This window comes from Schistocerca cancellata, chromosome 11 (genome assembly GCF_023864275.1).
Source record: "Schistocerca cancellata isolate TAMUIC-IGC-003103 chromosome 11, iqSchCanc2.1, whole genome shotgun sequence".
NCBI lineage: Eukaryota > Metazoa > Arthropoda > Insecta > Orthoptera > Acrididae > Schistocerca > Schistocerca cancellata.
In genome coordinates, this window is record NC_064636.1 from 176,158,497 (window position 1) to 176,175,823 (window position 17,327).

The following is a 17,327-nucleotide window of genomic DNA, read 5'->3' on the forward strand; positions in this document are numbered from 1 at the left end:
TACAGTTTGTTGTTTTGGCCTAGCTCCTCATTTGCACATCCCTGACTACTATGTGTGGCATTCTCATTTCTGTAAAACCCTTCTTGTGGAACAACAGTACTACTGTTTCACTTACTGTCCTGTCTACTTGTGATGCCAATGCATCCCTTTAATTTGTTTAAAATGGCATAACATGAGTCTCTGTGTCAAATTCTTGGCCTGTTAGCTGTGAATCAGCTACACTCCTTTACATAATGTGAGCTGTCTGTAGCATGATCGTTTGATTCCTTGACCTGTATGCTTGTATCATCACCACACATTTCTGTGTTGAAGAAGCCAACATGTTGTGCCTGAAGAATGCTTTGCAACTGCAACAAGTTTGTTTATGAACAATGAGATCAAGAGCGAGCCAGTACCTAAACTTCTGCAATTGTATGTTAAATGTTCCCCAATCATTGTCTAATTTCATTCCTGTGACATATTTATCAATTTGAACATCTCTTTACCTTACCAAGGTCATAAATCATATTTAAAAAATTTATCTCTCTTCTTTAGATCTGCCAGGACTCTAATGACAAGGTCATACATGGCTTCATCTATGTACTATCATTCACCAAAAGCCATGTACAGAGTTATTCTATTACAGAAACTTTTATAACCAATACAACAGGCACCACAGAAGCTGCCACAATATATACAGGTTGTGGCCAAAGTATCAGGGCTGATCTACAACACACAAATTTTATCTCCCTTTTTCATAACCCAAAAAATTTTTAGGTCAAATGTAAGAATAATATTCACACAAAAGATGACATCAGCCAATGATTTTTGAACTGCATTTATCAGAAGTTATTGAAAGGAGGAATATTTCTCAAATGACCTACACTATTAGAACTTACACTTTACCTAAATGTGAATTTTGCGACCATCGCACACAGCCATTATACAGGGCTGTTACAAATGATTGAAGCGATTTCATAAATTCACTGTAGCTCCATTCATTGACATATGGTCACGACACACTACAGATACGTAGAAAAACTCAAAGTTTTGTTCGGCTGAAGCCGCACTTCAGGTTTCTTCTGCCAGAGCGCTCGCGAGCATAGTGAGACAATGGCGACAGGAGCCGAGAAAGCGTATGTCGTGCTTGAAATGCACTCACATCAGTCAGTCATAACAGTGCAACGACACTACAGGACGAAGTTCAACAAAGATCCACCAACTGCTAACTCCATTCGACAATGATATGCACAGTTTAAAGCATCAACAATGCTTTCGAACTCATTGATAGGGACATGCTGCGCCGAGTGTGGGAGGAACTTGATTATTGGCTTGATGTCTGCCGAATCGCTAAAGGGGTACATATCGAACATTTGTGAATGCCTTAAAAAGCTTTTTGCGTTTTTGTATGTGTGTGCAAAGCATTGTGAAAATATCTCAAATAATAAAGTTATTGTAGAGCTGTGAAATCGCTTCAATCATTTGTAATAACCCTGTACAATATAGTTGATACGAACAAGGGCTACATAAAACAAGATTATACCAGTCACCAATCCCCTTCCATTTCTATTTCTATTTAAAACAGTCAGCACATAACAGGTGAAATGAAATTCAAGTGCAGAAGTACAAGAATACTCTACAATTATGAACAACAACAAGTTCCAAAAAACTGACAATCTGTCAATTTCACTGCAATGCATCTTTTCCTCTACAAACTTAACAAAAGACTTATTACTTGACTACAGGCAATATATCAGACACGTAAATACTTACAATATTATCAGTTACACTCATTTCCAAATTTAATTAAGGATCCTCCTTGATAAAATCAGTGGACCACAATATTCCCAATGGATCTTCAATGGACTGAAAGAAGGAAACATTCTGTGAATTATAACTGCTTGCTAACTTCTGTGTGTATATGACAGCTCTCCCTATTCCTTTCTCATGAGTATCATCCAACTTTACAGAGATTCTTATCGATTGGGAAGAGTGAGTGTCAGAATGCATCCAAATCAGTTCTATTGTCTCTGATTTTGCTATCAGCCATTGTGTAGTATTTATTTGGCATACTTTCTCTTTCTATTCCTGTCACATAATCCACTCTGATTTCAAAGGCACTATGGCATGCTTTATCGGGTGGTCGTACTCCCACATACGAACTTTATATATGAGTGCGACAACATTTCTAAATTAAGCTCAGATAATAAATAGATGCAAATAATCTTCCAGCTGTAAACCCATAAACAAGAGGACTTTTCGTTCATTATTCAAATGAATATGGCATTCCACACATTATCAGCAAAATTTACCAAATTGAATGCTATTTACACCATGTATTTTCAGTGGCTGCTCTTTAGGAAACAATTAAAATTTATGTCATGTGTACTGGATGAAAATCATACAGAATTACATACAGCGAAAGCAGGATGTCAGTAATGATGTAAATACTACAGTGAATAATGACTGGGAACTCTACAAAATACTCATCACATATCATAGTTCCACATCATCTGTTATAGCACTGTGACACAGAGGCACGTAACAAGATTAACAATTACTTCCCCCTGCCGCCGTTGGAGATAAGCAGCTGCCAGCAGCAAGTCGTATACTCTTAGCTTACTTATTTGTTACGTAGTTTAATTCTTAATTTCTTTGCATGTTTTTGGGTACTTGCATTGTTTAATTCATAGATTTCGGGCGTATTATAGTATTTGAGAGTTGTAGCATCGCGCTTTAGTGTTTACGTCGTAGATTGTTACTTAAATTGCGTGTGAGTTTCGTGTAGGAGATGTAATTTCGAGTTTTAGTTACTGTAATCATAAATTCAGGCAGATTGTAGCGCAGTCGTTAGGCATTTGTACAGGTTCGTTCATTGCGTTATCCAGGCACGGACTTGTGATTCAGTAACTGTTGTTCAACATCGATTAGAATGGACAGAAACTGTGATTGCTGTGCTCAGATGAGGGCTGAGTTGGCATCCCTTCACTCACAGCTGCAAGCGGCGCTGTCTACGGTCGCGCAGCTTGAGGCTGTTGCCAATGGGCACCATTGTGGGGAGCCGGACTTTGGTATCATGGGGATGTCAACCTCATCCCGTCTGTCCCCAGATCGGTCTGCTGCTGTGGTTTCCCCGGTTGCTGCCCGCAGTGGGGCTGAGTCCTCATCTGTGGTTGACTGGGAGATTGTTCCAAGGCGTGGCAGGCAGCGAAAGACGTCCCCGGAGGCTGATCAGAAAGCCCACCCAGTGTGTCTGACAAACAGGTTTCAGGCACTGTCTCTGGCTGAGCCAGATGCAGCTGCCTGCCCTGTTTCAGAGGATGATTCTCGGCTTTCAAGGTCCAGTCAGTCGAAGAGGGTGGGCTTATTGGTAGTTGGGAGCTCCAATGTTAGGCGTGTAATGGGGCCCCTTAGGCATATGGCAGCTAACGAGGGGAAGAAATCCAGTGTGCACTCCGTGTGCATTCCGGATGGAGTCATTCCTGATGTGCAAAGGGTCCTTCTGGATGCCATGAAGAGCACAGGGTGCAGCCAGCTGCAGGTGGTGGCACATGTTGGCACTAATGATGTGTGTCGCTTTGGATCTGAGAAACCTCTCTCTGGATTCCAGCAGCTATCTATTTGGTGAAGGCTGCTGGTCTTGCTTACGAGATGAAGGCAGAGCTCACCATCTGCAGCATCGTTGACAGAACCGACTGCGGACCATTGGTGCAGAGCCAGGTGGAGGGTCTGAATCAGAGGCTCATATGGTATTGCGACCGTGTTGGCTGCAGATTCCTTGACTTGAGCCATAGGATGGTGGGGTTTCGGGTTCCGCTGAATAGGTCAGGAGTTCACTACACTCAGCTGGCGGCTACACGGGTAGCGGAGGCTGTGTGGCTGGGCTGTTTTTTAGGTTAGAAGGCCTCGGGAAAGTACGGGGTGGGCTGCAATCTCAAAGAGTGTATGGAAAATACAGGACGTGCTTGGATCAAGGAACAGTCGGAATTGTAGTTGTAAATTGTTGTAGTTGTGCTGGGAAAGTCCCTGAGCTACAAGTGCTAATAGAAAGCACAGAAGCTGAAATTGTTATAGGTGAACAATGCTGGCTAAAGCATGAAATAAGTTCTGCAGAAATTTTTACGAAGTCTCAGACAGTGTTCAGGAAAGATAGATTAGGCAGAATTGGTGGTGGAGTGTTTGTGTCTGTCAGTAGTGGTTTACCTTGTAGTGAAGTCTAAGTAGATACTCCATGCGAATTGCTATGGGAGGAGGTTATACTTAAGAGCTGAACTAAGTTAATAATTGGCTCCTTCTACCGACCTCCAGACTCCAATGATATAGTTGCTGAACAGTTCAGAGAAAATTTGAGTCTCGTAACAAATAACTATGCCACTCATATGGCTATAGTTGGTGGGGACTTCAACCTTCCCTCGATATGTTGGCAGAAATACTTGTTCAAAACCGGTGGTAGGCAGAAAACATCTTCCGAGATTGTCCTAAATGCTTTCTCTGAAAATTATTTCGAGCAGTTATTCCACGAATCCACGCGAATTGTAAATGGTTGCGAAAACACACTTGACCTCTTTGCCACAAACAATCCAGAGCTAATAGAGAGCATCATGACTGATACAGGGATTAGTGATCACAAGGTCGTTGTAGCTAGGCTCAATACTGTTTCTTCCAAATCCACCAGAAACAAACGCAAAATAATTTTATTTAAAAAAGCAGATAAAGTGTCACTAGAAGCCTTCCTCAGAGAGAATCTCCATCCCTTCTGAACTGACTATGCAAATGTAGATGAGATGTGGCTCAAATTCAAAGATATAGTAGCAACAGCAACTGAGAGATTCATACCTCATAAATTGGTAAGAGATGGAACTGATCCCCCATGGTACACAAAACAGGTCCGGACACTTGCAGAAGCAATGGAGAAAGCATGCGAAGTTCAGAAGAACGCGAAATCCCGAAGATCGGCTAAAATTTACAGACGCGTGAAATTTGGCACGGACTTCAACGCGAGATGCCTTTAATAGGTTCCACAACGAAACATTGTCTCGAAATCTGGTAGAAAATCCGAAGAAATTCTGGTCGTATGTAAAGTACACAAGCGGCAAGACACAGTCAATACCTTTGCTGCGCAGTGCCGATGGTACTGTTACCGACGACTGTGCCACTAAAGCGGAGTTATTGAACGCAGTTTTCTGAAATTCCTTCACCAGGGAAGACGAACGGAATATTCTAGAATTTGAAACACGAACAGCTGCTAGCATGAGTTTCTTAGAAGTAGATACCTTAGGGGTTGCGAAGCAACTCAAATCGCTTGATACGGGCAAGTCTTCAGGTCCAGATTGTATACCGATTGGGTTCCTTTCAGATTACACTCATACAATAGCTCCCTACTTAGCAGTCATATACAACCGCTCGCTCACTGACTGATAGTTCTGTACCTACAGATTGGAAAATTGCGCAGGTCACACCAGTGTTTACAAAGGGTAGTAGGAGTAATCCATGAAACTACAGACCAATATCATTGACGTCAGTTTGCAGTAGGGTTTTGGAGCATATACTGTATTCAAACATTATGAATCACCTCAAAGAGAACGATCTATTGATACGTAATCAGCATGGTTTCAGGAAACATCGTTCTTCTGCAACGCAGCTAGCTCTTTATTCGCACGAAATAATGGCCGCTATCGACAGGGGATCTCAGGTTGATTCCGTATTTCTGGATATCTGGAAGGCTTTTGACACCGTTCCTCACAAGCGACTTCTAATCAAGCTGCAGGCCTATGGAGTATTGTCTCAGTTGTGCAACTGGATTCGTGATTTCCTGTCAGGAAGGTCGCAGTTCGTAGTAATAGACGGCAAATCGAGTAAACCTGAAATGATATCAGGTGTTCCCCAGGGAAGCGTCCTGGGACGTCTGCTGTTCCTGATCTATACAAATGACCTGGGTGACAATCTGAGCAGTTCTCTCAGCTTGTTCGCAGATGATGCTGTAATTTACCATCTAGTAAGGTCATCCGAAGACCAGTATCAGTTGCAAAGCGATTTAGAAAAGATTGCTATATGGTTTGGCAGGTGGCAGTTGATGCTAAATAACAAAAAGTGTGACGTGATCCACATGAGTTCCAAAAGAAATCCGTTGGAATTCGATAACTCAATAAATAGTACAATTCTCAAGGCTGTCAATTCAACTAAGTACCTGGGTGTCAAAATCACGAACAACTTCTGTTGGAAAGACCACATAGATAATATTGTGGGGAAGGCGAGCCAAAGGTTGCGTTTCATTGGCAGGACACTTAGAAGATGCAACAAGTCCACTAAAGAGACAGTTTGCACTACACTCATTCGTCTCTGTTAGAATATTGCTGCGCGGTGTGGGATCCTTACCAGGTGGGATTGACGGAGGACATCAAAAGGGTGCAAAAAAGGGCAGCTCGTTTTGTATTATGACGTAATAGGGGAGAGAGTGTGGCAGATATGATACGTGAGTTGGGATGGAAGTCATTAAAGCAAAGACTTTTTCATCGCGGCGAGATCTATTTACGAAATTTCAGTCACCAACTTTCTATTCCGAATGCGAAAATATTTTGTTGAGCCCAACGTACAGAGGAAGGAACGATCATCAAATTAAAATACGAGAAATCAGATATCGAACAGAAAGGTTTAGGTGTTTGTTTTTCCCGTGCGCTGTTTGGGAGTGGAATGGTAGAGAGATAGTATTATTGTGGTTCGATGAACCCTCTGCCAAGCACTTATATGTGAATTGCAGAGTAGTCATGTAGATGTAGATGTAGAAGGAAGTCTTCCTTGCTCTGTTGGCACCAAATATGTACTTAAGGCATTCATTACATACAATCATAATAAAAAAATTAATGCAAGGGTAATGGTTTCTAAAGATATGCTTGTTATAAGTGCTGTTAAAATACTATTGGTAATAACCTACAAATAACACAGCTAACTAGAGTCAACTGGAAGACCACAAACATTCTTGAAAATAGCTGATATCATAGGTTACAATTGTTCACCATCCATTGAAATTTAGCTTTAATACCACATATTTGTGTCATGACATTCTTACTACACTTCCTGCTCAATACAGTGCTTGTGTGAAAACTTACATTATGCTCAGATCCATCAGCCTGCTTTTTCAGTTCAGGGTCTTACTTTATCCAAACACTAGGCCCATCAGCCTTCAATGGGTCTTCAAGAAACTGAAATAGCAAAAAATTGAACCATCAAGGTTTCTGTGTCTTGTTCCTACATGACTCTCACAGAGAGGGGGGAGAGGGGGGAGAGGGGGGAGAGGGGGGAGAGGGGGAAGAGGGGGAGAGGGGGAGAGGGGGAGAGGGGGAGAGGGGGAGAGGGGGAGAGGGGGAGGGGGAGAGGGGGAGGGGGGAGTGGGGAGAGGGGGAGAGGGGGAGAGGGGGAGAGGGGGGAGAGGGGGGAGGAGGAAGAGGGGTGAGAGGGGTGAGAGGGGGGAGAGGGGGGAGAGGGGGGAGAGGGGGGGAAGAGGGGCGAAGAGGGGGGAAGAGGGGGGAGAGGGGGACTTTCAAACATATCTTGTGTAGAAGCTGTCAAGGCCATAACACTAATAAGCACATATATTCATCAATTAGAAACAGGCAGCAATAAAATATGGTACACAACAATAAGCAATTGACCAAAAATATCAATCAAAATTATTTCTTATATATCAAGCAGCAACCAGCATAGACAGTAACCACACAACTATGAAAGTGGATGTATTTTACATCACCACCTAAACCACTCGTTACACTTCAACCAAGCCAGATACACATATTACTTACTATCTAGACTAAAATACTAAGAAGGTAAGAACCAGCAACCTCCTATGGAGGTGGGCAGGATGATGTGGAGAGAGGAAGAGAAGAAAAACAGACAGAGAGAGAGGTGGCAGAAACAGATGAACAGAGAGGGGTAGCAGATGGACAGAGGTAGTTGGCTGATTTAATGATTAAAGGCACCAAACTACTGGGTGATACATCCCTTCTTTCTCAAACAGGCAGGCAGGTCTATATGACTGTTGTAAGAGAAAGCCTACCACACACAATCCAGAGGAAGAAAAACCCGATGTCTATGAAACTGATATAAGGGACAAAAAGAACAGGAGACAGAGGACGAAAGGCAGGCCAAGGTGCCCCATTTAGGGAGCAGCCAGAAGCACCGGAGATCAGAATGCATCATGAAGTAAATATAAAACTAAGTCATCCACTGAGGCGTCAGGGGTAGCAAGTCAGGGAGATTAAGATTCTGCCACAGGGAAGTTAGGTTGGACAGTACAGCAAAATGTAGACCACTGTTGAACCGGAATGACAACAGTGGTGTGGCACTGGAGGAGATGATCGTGAGACGACCAGATACACCTCATGTGGAGCTGGCAGAGTATGATAGAATGCTTGTGAGGGGCCTGCATGGAGGACCTCCATAGATTCGTAGTCTCCTTATCACAGGTTGTTTTAAGTCACAGTGATTCATTCCACATTTCAGGTTCCTAAAACTTGATGGTGTGATACTGATCAGATGTCTGTTTCCAGAATACTGATTACCAGAGCCAGTTTACTGGTAGCCCGTCTCGGTAAGCTATCAGTAAGTTTGTTCCCAGGGATCCCAATCTGACCCAGAGTCCAAACAATCATCACTGAGCATCCACAGTGCTCAAGGGCATACTGGGAATACTGGTTAGCAATGACCAAGGGATGCTGAGGGTAATACTGCTTGAGAGCTTTAAAACTGGTTAAGAGGTTGCTGCAGATGAAGGACCCACCAGTGGACGAAAGCATATACTCAAGAGCATGAGATATGGTTACAAACTCTACAGCTTCCAGCAGGGAAGACAATTCAGTAGGACCCATGACAGTGTAAGCAAAGCCTATGTGATCAGCAACCATTAAGCAATCAGTATATAGACTACTGCTGAACTCCAGAATGTACCAAGGATGGAGAAAAATTGGTGGCATAGGGCCTCAGGAGGGTCCGTGTCTTTTGGACCTCATGATGGGGTCAAAACAAAGCTGTGACCAATGGGTTCCCCACATAGGTGTACATGAGTGGGCCCAGAGGAGAGGTGGAGGAAGAAGTAACTTGAGTTCAGAGGTGAGGGACATGGTGTGGAATGTGATCAAAATCCCTGATGCGGGCTGCCATTATGGGCGATGGGTTTCCCTGTTTGCAAAGAGGGGATGATAGTTTGGATGCTTAGGAGATTTGCAAACATAGGTAGCATAACTGAGAAGCTGCTGTTGGCTCTTGATACACAATGAATGGACCCCAGCCTCCATACATAATCTTTCCACAGGACTAGTTCAAAAGGCTCCTGTTGCAAATCAAACACCACAGTGGTGCATCAGATCCTGTATCCACAATGCTGAGGATGATGCCGAACCATATACCAGAATCCCATAACCAAGCCAGGGTTGTATCATGGCTTTGTAAAGCTGCAGAAGGGTAGTGCACTATGCACCACTGCTGGTGTTACGTGATAAAGTGTACTGAAGTGCAGCAAGCACTTTCACTTACACTGAAAAATACTGGGAATTCATGTCAACTAAGAAACAGAGACCAGTCCTAAAAAGTTCCTACCACATTGAGTAGTTCATCATCAAGATAAAGTTCTGGTTGTGGATGAACCATACCATGTTGACAGAAAACCATGACATGGGACTTGGCACCCGAAAAACAAAATCCATGGGTCAGTGCCCATGACAGCATCTTTTGTATGGTGCCTTGCAGTCTACATTCAATGACACCCACACTAGAGGAGCAATAGTAAGAGGCCCAAATAGTCAGCATGTAAGGATGGTGATACTGATGACCTCACAGCTAGAGGTGACCACTGATGGCTTGTAGAAAGACAGGGATACTCAGTACAGAGCCCTGCAAGACTCCATTCTCTTGGATATGTGGCGTTCTGTGGGAAGCACCAACTAGAAGCCAGAACATACACTGTGACAGGAAATTCTACATAAAAATTGGGTGTGGATCCCACAGACCCCACTTGTGTAAGGCAGCAAGGATATAGCATCACCTCCAGCTGTCATACAGCTTTTGCTAGTCAAAGAAGATGGTTATAATGCATTGACATTGGGAAAAAGCTGATTGGCTGGCAGACTGCAGGCAAACCAGATTATCTGTAGTGGAACAGCCTTGGTGAAAACCACACTGGGATGCTGCCAGAAGACCCCGAGACTCAAGGAGCCACACAGCTGCCAGCTCATTTCGCATTCAAGCAATTTACGGAGAACATTGGTGACACTTACTGGGTGATAACTGCTCATCTCTAAAGGAGCTTACCCAATTTCAGCACTGTGACTATGATACTTTCTAATTGTTATGATGGGTACTGGCCCTCGCTCCAGATCCAGTTACAGATGACAAGGGTATGATGCTGACAATCCACTGATAGGTGCTTGATCATTTGGTTGTGGATGTGACCTGGCCCTGGTGCTGCATCAGCACAGAGGACTAGGACACTGATGAATCCTCACTCAATGAATGGAGCTTTATACAGCTCCAGGTGGCATGTAGTAAAAGATAATTGCTTTTTCTCTACCCATTGCTTGATAACATTAAGAGAAGAGGTACATGGTCCGATGGTTGAAACATGCTGCTCCCAGCATTCTTCTTTTTATTATTTCATCAGGTGGCAGAACTGGGCATGAAGCCACTTAAAAGTAAATAAGATGCTCCATGAATTGGTGCCACTTACGCTACTGGAGAGCCTGCCTACTATCACTAATGGCCTCTGCACTCTCTGGTGACTGCCAAGGTAATCTCGTCAGAGCAGGCCCAAGGAACAGAGGATTGCTAAATCAGCTGCCAAATGAATGGCTGTAATTATATTCTGGGCTGCCTTGTTGATGCCTCCATGCGGCGGGGATTCGAGGCCGACAGCAAAGGCAAAAGCACTCCAGTCAGCAATGTTGAGACCCCATCTTGTCATGCATCCAGGGCAGTGAAGCTGGGGGAGGGACAGGAAGATTGTGGAATGGTCCCTACCAACACAGGTCATGATGAGCTCCCCAGTGGATGGATGGGAGAAGCCTAGGGCTGCATATGAAAAGGTTAATGAGCAAGAACACTCAGTGTGCCATGCCAAAACGTGAGGGGGTATCAGTATTTAAGAGGCAAATCAAGTTGTGCCAGTCAGACTCCGAGATCCTTATGATGGCCAGTGATGATGGTTAAAGCTCACAAAGGGTTATATAAATTGAAATTGCCCAAGATTAAGAAAGATGGGGGGGGGGGGGGAGCTGAGAAACCAATACAAACAATATCTCATGAGATACTTTATCATCAGGAGGGAGGTAAACACTGCAGATAGTACTATGCCGAAATGCACTTACCTGAACAGCCACAACCTCCAAAGGTGTATCAAGAGGCAAAAGTTTTATATACAGTGTATCCAGAACATATGTGCGAACTCCTTTCCGGGTGCCATTATGTGGTTCAAACTAGGGCCTCAGGGGTTGCTGGAATCTCTGCATTGGCCACAGGAGTTGAACAGGTGGATCTGCTAGTATGGGGGCCCACTGGAAGGTCCTCCTCCTTTAAACACTTTTCTTGTCTTCTCTCCTTACAGGATTTTGATTATGCCAAGGGCTTCTCTGAATCAGTTTCGTGTAAAGATGATGATCATGAAGCAGTGTGACCAACAGTTTGTGGTTCCTTTAGCACTTGCTGGTGTCCAGTTGTAGACCAGTACAACCCATGGAAGGAATGACCCCAAGGACCTCTTCCTTGCAAGAGAAGCCAGAAGAAGCTTATTCATCTCAGGCTGGGAGGTGGGGACAAATGTCCCTCGTGTATGGGAAGCTATCGATCCCGAAGCAGGTGTGGAAAAAGCAGCAAAAGGGGATCCCCCGAACCAACAGGGGCCAAGGATGGTTCAGTGGCCCTGAGGGCCCACTACAGAAAGAGTAACAGGCCAGAGTACCATCAGCAAAGGGGAAATGTCTTTGTAGCTGTAGCATTTGTCATTGTGTACATGCTGGGGGCAAATGCTTGTACTTTCTTTCGGCCTCTTTGTCAGTAGGTTTGGCCTGAGTCTTGTATTCTTGTGCCTTCTTCACTCTGTAGAGAACAGTGTAATCTGGTGAGCAGAGAGTGTGGTGCTTTCCACAGTCAACAAAGATGTGGAGAGAGGCAACCGGAGAATTTGCAGGCGATACTCATCCAGTCTCTACAGATGAGGTTAGTGCTGCAATGCAAACATGTGCCCAAATTCCAGACACTTTAAGCACCACAGGGAGAGGGGAGGGGGGTGGGGGAGATCTACGATTTCACATCACATCAGTATACCACCACCTTGTCTTTATTGATATCAATGAAACTTAAAAAATCTTTCGTGTAATTAGCCATCACCATCAACATATCTTGCAGCTAAACTCAGTTGGGCAGTGTGTGCTAATCTCAAGCATGTTAAGATGAAGAGCGTAGCGTCACTGGTGAAGTATAGGTACTACAATTCTTTCTCTGTCCCAGGAGAACTGTGTGGGTATAGGCTGTGACAGTTGCTCAGTTAAGATGTCAGAATTGAAAGGAGCTATGACTACAATAAAAAAGAAAGCTATCAACGTGCAAGTAGTACTATGTCTAAGTTGTCAGCTCAATCTAGCTGCCTCTCGCAGCTGCGAAGTTACAAGTGTGAGAAACTCACCTGGTGCTATTGAAGTAGTAGTATCGTCCTTTACAGTGTTTGACAACACTCCCCATTTATGTAAATTGATGCCCACAGATAACCCATGTCTCTACTTTGTCCCCTGAGTCATTGTGGTTGCAGGATCAAAATACTGTCTGTCCCCTTGGACATGTCCAAAACAATGGACAACACAAGCATATTTGACATGTTGAGATTAGATACGAATAAAAATTTATTTTGCAGTGATAGTGACTCCTTCCATTTATCTTTAACCAAAAATATGTAACTTTACTTCGGGCTAACTTTCATGACCTTGTTTAGTCAAAAATCTCTGCTCCTTGAATTTAGCATTATTGAACAGCCAAATTCTGGCTGAAACACCCATAGCAATCAAAACCAATTAGTTTACCGTTACTTGAAACAAAGATTAACCCTGTACTTTATTCGACTGCTAACAATACCGTAATTTAATTGGGGTTTTTCAGAATCAAGTTACATATGTAGCGCTCCTCTTGCCCTCCTCCTCCCCCTCCCCCTCTCTATTTCTTGATTACATTCCTTCCATGTTGTTCTAGTCAAAAGGAGCAATCCCATATTTCATTAACTTTAAAGTGTATACATGGTCTGTTACACAGCTTAATTCTTTTGAATGAACAGCTACACACCACAGTAATGCATTAGCCTCCACTTGTGAAACATTAGAACAATAGCACGTTACATATATTGCTTTCTCTGTGTGTTTTATAGTTAATTCTTGAATAGTAGTGCTGGAATGGACATAACATGTGCACGCTGTGTGGAGAGTTACTGCGGTGAAACAGAAATCAGACTGAATAAAATGTAAAGACCATACTACCATCAAACTGTTGAATAGTGAATTCTTGATGTATTTGTAGTTCCTGAATGTAATGCCCTCCAAGAAAGTTGTCATGTTCAAAATACTCTTGGACCAAAGCTGGCTGAAACGTTGAGCAGAAACCCTTGAAATATTTAGCAAGCCATGGAATGTACACTGAAGAGAGAGATGATACACCTCTGGGACAGTAACATCAGAAGAGTGGAGGGGAGACGAAGGGCAAGAATGAATACGGATGAAATTTGTGCAATAAATGAAAGCGCATGCTATTGGTGGTAACCCCCAAACAGTAGTGAAAGTAGGATTCTCCGACTCAATAATATTTTTATATTGCCAACATATAACTATACTTAAAATACTTGTTGCGACAAATAGGTAGGCAGTTATGGAAAGATTCATTTTCATTCCACAGGTTGTGTGTGTTAGCTATGATATATCATCACAAGAAAAGGTACTTGTATAGTTTACAATGTGGTAATGGCAGGTACATCACACCTGTCCATTTGTACCATTCAGTTCTAATGTATCTTACTGTTTTCATGTAATTTAAGGCATAAACTAATGACTAACTGCATAGCAGAAGTGCTGAATCATTGAAAGGTACATCAACTTTGCTAGCTTTCCCACAGATACTACTACAGAACTATGGTCTTATTTTACAGGCTGACTGCATTGTGGCAGCACTGTGAATAAGCAGACTAAACAGTTTCACATGACCAGTAATTATGGGATCCATTTCCTTTCTTGCAGATGATTTTTTTTCAAGAGCCATCATACAGAATCACAAAATCATTCAAGAAGATTTTTACACCAACTAGGTATGTCTGTAGTTTTACACATATTTCCTGTGACTTTTCTCATGAACTAGAATGACCTTTGCCTTTTTCTATACATGCGACAAACCACTTTTCCATATATGAACAATTCACATGGCAGAGAGGGGCCAGTTCAGCACCATTTTTTGTGTAACTGAATCTGCTAACTACACTTTATTGTCATGTGGATCTTTTCTGTCTGTAATCCAGTTACTCACCACATACTTTTTCAGCATGTGATTTACATTCAATTTAACATTTGCCCATATTCCTCTATGTAAATCATACTGGAAGTAAATTATATTCACTCATTGTCTAAATGGGGTGCTAACAACTACTTACCTGCTCTTTCTAAAAAATCTATTCTCATAGCCTTCTTGAAGGCTTCATTAGCATACTAGCAGCTTACGAAAGCTTTCAGAAAACTGCTCAATAGTACTTCACAAGACTGCCTGTCCAGAACACCTGTAGTGTGTCTACTCAGTAGGTTAGGATCACCTGTTTTTTCTGCACAACTTTGTGTAGATTTTCCTTGAAAGTAACTGTCACAGCAGTATTACATGGCAAATAAAAACATACAATGCTGGTGTTCACATACATGGAACCATTAAGGGAACTACTCATTACAACAGGAAATCATAGCTTGAGTCTTCCGACTTGGTACCAATTTTCATATAACTTCATCAATGCAATCTTACGTAATTCTTATTTGTGCTTATAATGTAAAGAAGCAATTCTATGAACTCACAAGCTAAATTACTTCACCTGCTCAAAGGCAATGTTTAAATCCATATCAGTATACTATAACAAAATGTTCTATTTTACCTGTTTCCTCATTTCCAACCTGTGTCATACTATAATACTGTAACTTAAAGTAAACACAGGACTGCTAAAGTGAATACACACATGATTGATAACCATCTCATTTTTTCACAACAACTCAGTGATGATTAATTCCATTTGGTCATATAAATTCTATAATTACCTCTTTATTCACACCCTCCTCCAACTCTTCTTTTATATTCATGTTGAATGGGTAAACTTGGGCCTGTGGTAAAAATAACAAACTGTAATAAATACACTTAAGCAGTCACAGTCCTCCCATATTATGTAAAATGTATCACATATATAAAGCCCAATTGTCATACTTTTTAATAACTAAATAGTATTTCTGGTCAAGTGTTCTCTTTTGAGTTTCAAATTCTGAGTGACGAGTTCACCATGGTATATTTCAATGGGAGGCAGCAAAAAAATTTAAGACTAATTAATGATGACACCTTTGAAAATCCATTATGATCTTCAACTTAAGCCTTCTCCCTATGCTATTGTTTTCAATCATATTTTCTAACTTCATTATCTTCATATGCATATAATGGTAGTGAAATAAAATAAAACAACACAGCTACTACCTCAAACAATGAAATCAATGTTGTTCATATCAAATGACACAATACAGTGTACATCAACTGTGTGGGGAAGCAGGACCTGGACTGTCAAGTGGCACATCACTCCTACTACTATTATGATCAGAATCATAAAATGTCTAGAACAGTTACATCAAAACCTTTCATTTCAATAAATGCTTATTTGTGATAAAACTATTTAAAAAACACACACCCTACCTTGGCACACTACTTACCACTTTTCTAACATCATTAGCTCCTTTTGGTGGGGCAAGCACGTTTCTAACAGTACAAAAAGAGTATGAGCTACAGGCTGAACCAGTCCTATTCTTTGGATTTGAACTATGGGTTTTACTTGCTGATCTCAAAAGAAGACAAAATTCTAGAAAGATTATTAATGGTGCAGCACCAGCATATCAAGACTGAAAAACCTGTAATGTTTAAGTAAGTGCTGGAATGAGAGCAAATGAAACAGTGATAGAATAGAATGAAATTCATTAAACTGATATCGACATCTGTTGAGAATGTTAGATAATTAGGAGCCAAAGAATTTTTGATTGGAAATCACCTTACTGACACTTTAAGAAAGAGCATATCGACAAAATAATGAAGCAACATGGTGTACGCAAAGAGGATGCCTTGAAGAGAGATGCCGGGCACGAGAGAGAAAGAATACAGCAACATCATGTTTTAATTCATTGTTATCATTATTTGTACTAGTATGTTAGTATTATTGTAGGCAGTTAATTAATAGAAAGATCATTTTATTATTATTACTATCTGAGCCATGGCAGGCTTCCTCTTTGAATTCCTGTCCCACACCTGGTGTATGTCATTTCTTTTCCTTGGAGCTTGTGGCACCATGGGACACAGCACAGCCGCAAAGGGTACGTAAACAGTATTTGCAATTCAGCCGAAATTAACAGATTGGAGAGACTGGTAGCCCTTTAAAAGTTATGTCAATTTAATACTTGCAGGCAGAACTGTTAACAAAAGACGGTTGTGCTGAGAGAAGTCGAAGAACCACATCAGTTATTCCTTCTGATAAACTTTGTTCATCAGATTCATTGTGCATCATAAGAATGAATATGACTTTATTATGTCTGCTAGGAATTTAGTTAAATTTAATAGTAAAACAGTCAAGTTGTTGTGGTCTTCAACAGTCATAGGCCGTTAATTATTAAATTGTATACATCACATGGGATTATACAAATTGTTCAGTACTGCTATGGCAACTTGTATCCACACCGTCTCCTACCACACTAACTAGACCTTCAGCTTCCTACAGATCAATTTAATAAATTTCAGCATATTCTTAATGCACTGGCAGTAACTGTATGTTTGCTTAAAGGCAGATTTAATCTGGTCTTATACATTTCCTTTAAGTGTCAACTTTAATATACAATGTAAGAATGAAGATTTTATTATAATGAATATTAGCAATGCAATGTCAAATTAAAGCAGGTTCAGGTAATGCATTATTACATTCTATATTTGAAATGTGGACAATAACTAGACGTGAAGCCAATAGATGCTTTTCATATGGTTTGCTCCAGAAGAATGCTGAAGATTTTTATGGGGAGATCCAATAGCTAATTATGAGGAAGTGGATAGAATGGAGAGAGAAG

General features: G+C 41.7%; 1 long non-coding RNA gene across 1 annotated transcript; it reads right to left on the reverse strand.

Annotated features, from left to right (window-relative positions):
- Positions 1-1,746: 1,746 nt before the first annotated feature.
- LOC126108426 (uncharacterized) lies at positions 1,747-15,345 on the reverse strand. Its single transcript, XR_007523516.1, has 3 exons — positions 15,282-15,345; positions 7,086-7,178; positions 1,747-1,845 (listed from the first exon to the last, which is right to left on the reverse strand). It is a non-coding gene; the product is annotated as an uncharacterized LOC126108426 (long non-coding RNA).
- Between the last annotated feature and the right edge of the window lie 1,982 nt (positions 15,346-17,327).